Source organism: Solanum dulcamara, chromosome 2 (assembly GCF_947179165.1).
Source record: "Solanum dulcamara chromosome 2, daSolDulc1.2, whole genome shotgun sequence".
Lineage (NCBI taxonomy): Eukaryota > Viridiplantae > Streptophyta > Magnoliopsida > Solanales > Solanaceae > Solanum > Solanum dulcamara.
In genome coordinates, this window is record NC_077238.1 from 17,151,166 (window position 1) to 17,158,694 (window position 7,529).

A 7,529-nucleotide genomic window follows, 5' to 3' on the forward strand; every position below is an offset into this window, starting at 1 on the left:
TCCTTGCTATTGGATCCATATATAGCTCATGTTTATATTTATGATACAGAGTCTACCTTATAAAATGGCCTCTCTCTTCTTGATGTCGAGTTACATTGGATTTTATGTTATAGCCTGCATGGTCTTAAATAACGGTTATGGTTATATCCCACATATGTATGATCCATTGTGATGATTTACTTGACTAATCCTAACATTTACTTTTACATGATACTCTTATGGTTTCTTGTGCATTGTCCCTTTTCATGTCTACTTTTTATTTTACTATTTTTTTTATTATGCTATTTGAAATGGTATTTGCACAATATAATTTTATTATGTATTATATTATCTACATACTTAGTACATTCAAACATACTAACACATACTTCATTTCCTACATTATATAACAATGTAGGATGGATGCTCCATCCTATTCTCATGGCTAGTTGGAGATCTATTAAAAATTATGTGGTGAGTCCTCATGCTCCGAGAGCAAGCCGAGTCTATCTTTTTCTTATCATGTCATTCTTAGATTGTGATGATACATTAAGACTATTCCACATTATGTCATTACTTTTCTGTAAGGGTGAGCTTGGAACATGTCCTAGTCCCTACCTATGTTAGTTCATATTGAGGTATGTTAGATACGTGTATGGAGTCTATGTTGTGTTGCTTTATTCTAGTGAGGCATGTTGGGTATGTGTGTGGATTCTATGTTGTGCTGCTTCATTCTAGTTACGCTATGTTCTTCGATTCCTGATGAGTTTATGCTTTAATGTTACCTTATATGTTACCTTATGCATGCTTATGATATGCTAAGAAGCTTGGTTGGATTTACTTGGGAATTCTAATTGTTTTTTCATAGCTAGGGCCTAGTTTGGGTCATGACAAACTTGATATCAGAGCACAGGGTTTTAAAGTATCCTAGGGATTCCAACGTGTCGCTTTATGAAGTGTCTTATTCATGGGCGTGAAGTGTACCACATCTATGAGTAGGATGCAATGAGGCATTTTCAAAAATCTTCACTTCTTTAATGATCTATGTCGTGCGATAGAGTGTTCTCTAAATCTTTTTCCAATAACAATTATTCTTTGCAATTTGCAAAATATACCTCCAAGATGAGCTCCAATCCAAACAGGGGTTGATGCTAATGAGGGACAAGCCCATCAAGCTCTTAATGATCCTCTAGCTGATCAAGTTGCTAATACTGAATTCCAGACCGCCATCTCTGTGCTAGCCCAAGACATAAATACTAAAGTGAACCAAGGGGTAGTGGCTCCTCAAAATATGGCTATATCGGCTTTAAGGGTTAGGGACTTTATAAAGATGAACCCTCCCGAGTTTCATAGGCCCAAGGTTAATGAGGATCCCCAAGATTTTATTAATGAGGTGCATCAGACTATTTCTATCATGGGGTGTCTTCAGAGGAGAAGACAGAGTCAGTGGCCTTCCAACTCAAGGGTGTTGTTCAAGGCCGAAAAGGTTGAAGGGTGTCCAATAGTTTGGGAGAATTTCAAGGTTACATTTCTTAACTGCTTTTTCCTACATGAATTAAGGGAGGCAAAAGTGTTGGAGTTCATTAACCTCAAGCAAGGTAATATGTGTGTGAAGGAGTATGCCCTAAAGTTCATAAAGTTGTCCAAGTATGCTCCATATTTGGTAGCCAAAACCTATGTCCGAATGAGTAAGTCTATTTCGGGAGTGTCGAACATAGTGGTAAAAGAATATCGAACCACAATGCTTATCCTATAGATAGACATTTTTAGGCTCTTTACATATGCCAACCAAATAGAAGGGGAGAATCTTACGGATAAAAAAAGTGAGTAATCCAAGAGGGAACAATTTGATGGTGATTTTTCTCAATCTAAATCTAGTGCTGGTAATTATAATTTTCATCAAGGCTAAAAGTTTCAACTCCAAGGTTCTTCACAAGATTTGGGCCAAATATTTCAAAAGGATAGAGTGCCCAACCCTAACGCCCAAAGTGGTGGTGTTAGTAGATCTACTATCCCCAAGTGTGGAAAAAACCATGGAGGCAAATATTTGTTCGGTACAGATACTTGTTTTAGATGTGGTAAAGAAGGGCACAAGGTCTCCGAATGCCCTAATCTAGCAAACAAGGGAAGAGAAGGGCATCCTAATGTCCATTCTACTCAAGGTGGACAAGTTCAATAAAGTGGTAGCCCACACCAAAATAGGTTCTATACACTCCAAGCTAGACTAGATGTTGAGGAATCTCCTGATGTGGTTACGTGTCACGACTCAAAAATTGAGGTCATGGTGACACACATATCAATACCTAATATGATGTCTAATCCAATAAGTAAAATTCGTACGAGATTCCCAAAGGAGAAATCAGGCCATAATTTAAATAAAAAGAAAGATACAAGGAAATTATCTAAAAACATGGTGTCATAAGTAGAAAGAGCATCTAATACAAAGCTTGAATCTAAATATACAATAAAAGTCTGTGAATAGTACTAAAGACAAGGAAATAAAATATAGAACTAGTGGTGATTTGGATCTTAGGATATCACCAAGATAGAACTAGTGGCGATCTGGATCCCAGCATGTCACCATTAATCTAAAACTACGAAGTCCGCTAGAAGATCAGCTACCATACCGAATGCCCTAACTAGGATCTGCATCAAAGAGGGACACAGAAGCAGGGGTGAGTACAATCCACATGTACTTACTAGATTTAGCCGATATAGTATAAAGAATTAATCAAACTGATGGAATAAACAAAGAAATACTTCCACCTATATACAAAAAGTCTAATTCTGGCATCGGTGCCACCAATTTATATATAAAGGCGCTATTAAAGTTTAAAAAATAAGGAAAGTTCATTATCACAAATAATCCAATAATTCAAGTAGCACATTTAACGATGAAATATAATATAGTATGATGATGCAATGATGTGGTGGTATGGTGGAATCAAGGCTGTCGCACAATTTATCTTATACAATTGTTGAGCTAAGGGTTCTAGAAAAGGACCCATAGGGATGTCGCTGTCCATAAATCACAGTCTCAGAATCTCATCTACTTTCCACCTAGCTCATGGTGAAGGATATAAAAAGGTTCCATATTTTTTGTCACGACCCAACTTCATAAGCCATGACTGGTGTCTGAGTTAGGCATCCATATGTACCCTTAGCCCCACTTAGCATGTTAGCAGAATAAACAAAAATAGAAATTAAAAAGGGGTCGCTAGAGAGCGTATGCCAACAGATATAGCACAAGAAGGCTGTTAAGGCCATCACGGAACACAAAGCCCAAAATATATATACATAACCCACATCACATGTCAACAGACCTCTACAGAATGATAGCCTAGTCATATAATGGTACAGGGCCCCATCGTACCCTTAACCAACATCTACAAATGTTCAACAGAAAAGTTAGTACCAAAATAGGGCTCTAGACAAATGAGTATTGCCAACCAATAGGGTGGATGTCCTAAATGAGCAAATCAGAAAAATCGAGTGTCTGTACTTGCGGACATGTAATGCAGCCCCCGAAAAAGGAGGTTAGTACGGACAATGTACCGAGTATGTAAAGAATGGACTTTAATAAGTAAAATCATTATTAGAACAAAAGGTGGCAAAATGAGCAAAATATCCAGAATATTAAAATGCTTTTTATAACCACAGATAATGTATGCAGAAAAACATATGTCATATCCAGCCCCATTATGGGACTCGATGAACAAATCGTGGTCGCTGCTCCGTCACTGGCGTCATAACACATCATAACTCCAAAACACCCATGTATAGGTCGTACCTTCCCCTTTATTTCAGGGCACGGCGAATAATGCAGAGAAGTATGCATGATAACAAAACCTGACCCAGGCTCGGTGAAGGAAGAATTAAGGCATCTACGAGTAGAGTAGTGAGAAACTAAATGTACTTTAAATCATTTTTGAGACTCAATGGAGTTAACAAAATGAGCTATTATTCAAAAATCAAGACAAGAGTCATATCAAGTACCTTTTGAATATCACTATGAGTTATATCCAAATAGAACTTTTGGAATCATATACATATATCTAAGCATGATAAAAAACCCTTTGGAAAATCAAGAACTTGGCCATCCTAGTGGCTCTACGAATAGGAACTTACTTGGAATCATATAAAAGTCATATACTTATTTCATAAAACTATGACAAAAAGGAATATTAGCATTATATACGTCAAAATATGCCAAGAGAAAGAATAAGCTTTAAATACTTATGCCAAAGATATGCCAAAAGAAGGAACGATTAGCTTTACATACTCGGTATATTGTCCGTACTGACCCCCTTTTTTTTGGGGCTGCGTTACATAACCGCAAGTACAGATGCTCAGTTTGCAGATCCGCTCGCTTAGGACATCTACCTTGTAGGTTGGAAGTGCTCCTTTTTCCGGAGCCCTATTTTGCTACTAACTTTTCTGTTGAACATTTGTACATGTTGGTTAAGGGTACGACGGGGCCCTATACTGTCATATGACTAGGCTATCATTCTATAGAGGTCTATAGATGTGTGATGTGGGTTATGCATATATGTTTTTGGCTTTGTGTTCTGTGATAGCCTTAATGACCCTCTTGTGCTATATTTGTTCTCATGCGCTCTCTAGCGACCCCTTTTTAATTTCTACTTTTGTTTATTCTTCTAACACGCTAAGTGGGGCTAAGGGTACATATGGGTTCCAACTCGGGCACTAGTTATGGCCTACAGAGTTGGGTCATGACAAAAGTGATATCAGAGCGATTTGGTCCTTGGAATGTCTATAGACCGTGTCTAGTAGAGTCTTGTTTATCAGTATGTGGTACACCATATCTATAAATAGGAGGCTATAGGGCATTTAGGATGTTACCTTTCTTTCTTGTCTTAGATCGTGCGATAGAGTCCAGCCATAGGAAATGAAATTCCTTTTTTTGTAACCTTTGGTTTTAGTTGAAGAATGACATCGACAGAAGAAAGTGATGGATGATATTGGAAGCTACACAGTATACATGTAAGTAAAGGTATGGAAGAGGCATGCTGGGTAAGTTTAGAAGATTGAAATATGATTGAAATGTAAAGTTGAAAGTTGAAAGAAAAAGTAGACAGGAAAGTGTAACAGGTGCAGTTCGAGGTTGACATACGAGGTTAGTCCATCATTTTATATTGTTGTTGATATTGGGCGCCCTATGAGGCTGTGATATGAATATATATGTATTGGCCCTGTGAGGCATTGTTGGTATTTTCTGAGTGCAGTTTTGGGATAATAAGGAATATAGAGGAAACTATGTCGAATATTTTTTGGAAATAGAAAAAGAATGAGATAGAAGGTTGTAATATATCTTGAGAGATCGTATCTACGGTAATGATAAGATTTGACTAAACTAGTGTACAATTGACTTTGGAAAATAAGTTAATTGCGATATGGGTGGCAAATTGATGGTCAATACTAATATGGTGAGAAAAATGGTGATGGATATGAATGTCTTAAGACAGCATGTGAGGTATTAAGGATGAGAATGACGAGAAAGGATAAGGGGTTAAGTACGCTTGCTCCACTAGTTGGAATTAGCCCAGAGTAAGGATCGTGAATAAAAGTTAAGAAATATTACCCTCCGAGATTGATCATGAGCAGAATATAGTGTGAATATAATGAGGATCATCATGGAAGTACGAACAACCTAGTAAATAAGTAACTAAAGAATGTTATTGTGAGTAATACTAGAAGTTAGCATCGGGTACGCGATAAGGATGAAAGCTCATGAAGCATAAAGGGGTATTGTGTATATGTACCTCAACTTTGGAAATAGTGGGATCCCTCAAGGATAGGGAATGGAAAATTGCAAAACAACTGAGGCATTGTGAAATTATTAAAGGAACAAGTGGTATCCTTTGGAAAAAAAAGGTGATAACAAAAAGTGAAACATGTGTCATCAGAGTATAAGTGCCCCCGAATGGAGAATCAGACATGATTATAAGCACTAATAACGTACTGATTGGGATGAATGAAATGTGGCTTTGGCTAAACTTCTACATTAGTTATATGACTCAAGTACCAGTACTTGGACTGAATTATGTACTACTTATCGAGAATTCTAAGAACCCCATGATTGTACGAAGATTTCTTATAGGGGCAACCTAAAGTCTAGATGATCTAACAGAAAGAGTAGACATAGGGCAGTACGAAAAATGTGTTGGAACAGAATCATATGCGTATGTACAGTGGAAAATAAATAGAGGATGACATGGGTACACCCTAAAGGGGGGGAAGTGGACAAGAGAAATACAAGCATAAAAGAATATCAAATGATGCTATCATATGTAAATGGAAATGCTTAAACTTCAAATGAGATCCCATAAGGGATGGATGGATCTCGAGGCCAGCAATAAATAGATAGAAGCTGCGGTATCTGAGACCATGTGAGGAACCATTGGTGGAGACCTTAAGGGATGGATGCGATCATACCAGCACTAACGCACCGGATCCCATCAGAACTCCAAAGTTAAGCATGCTTGGGCGAGAGTAGTACTAGGATGGGTAACCTCCTAGGTAGTGAAAGAGGAAATGAAACACAAGTATCCATACCTATTGCCTACGTCTATAAGTAATCCTAACCTTTGGAACTCTGATATTGATTGCCCGATGAAAGTATATGTTATGGCAATGGGACAGAGAAACTCTCCACATAGTCGGTATAAGATCCGAAGGAAGGTTTTGGTTCACATTCGACGACGAATGTTCTAAAGGGGGGAAAGATGTTACACCCCGTACTTTTGTACCTTAAAAGACTTTTGTATCTTGAGAGGTTTTTGAGTTTCGTGAAAGATTCTTAAGTTTCTTTAAGTTTCTTGAAAGGATCTTAAGCTTCTTAAGTTTCTTAATGTTTCCTAAAGCTTCTCAAAGCTTCTTAAGACTTCTTAAGAGTTACCATGTGAGCCGGGTAATTTATAACGCTATCAAACAACTCTAAAAAGAATGCGATACTCCATATTAGAGAAGATTAGAAATAGAGTTATAAGAGTTCGGAAGAAGTTGGAGACCGAATAATGAGTCGTAAAACTCGACTTATTGAAGGACTCATGGGGAACTCTCAAAATCTTATCAACTTTCCACAGAGCTCATGGTCAAGGATATAAAAGGGTGCCATATTTTCTTTCTCAAAAAGAATCTCGCATTTCTCAACTCCCTCATGATTAATGATAAAATAAATAAGGATAAATGCATCATAAGACATATGGCATAGAGGTAATATACTACTCAACATCTAATATGAGGTTCAAAGTTCTCAAAACTCAGTTTAGACATGCTATTCACCCATAATTGATAGTAATGGGATGGAAATGCATTAAAATATATGTTCACCCTCTTTCGAAAATATTTTAATGTCAAGTATGCTCAAAAACTCCAACTCAACCCCTCAAGTGGGTATTATAAGTCAAATAGTCTCCACATGCCTCTCTCACAGGCAAATTATGAATCACATATTCTCAAAAGTGGATAAGACAGCAAATAAGGCCCTCACATAGCTACACAACACAAATAAGCCCCAAACAGACATC

At 37.4% G+C, this 7,529-nt stretch overlaps 1 pseudogene; it reads left to right on the forward strand.

Moving 5' to 3' along the window:
• The first annotated feature begins 6,421 nt into the window (after positions 1-6,421).
• LOC129881227 (5S ribosomal RNA) lies at positions 6,422-6,543 on the forward strand (annotated as a pseudogene).
• Positions 6,544-7,529: the final 986 nt, after the last annotated feature.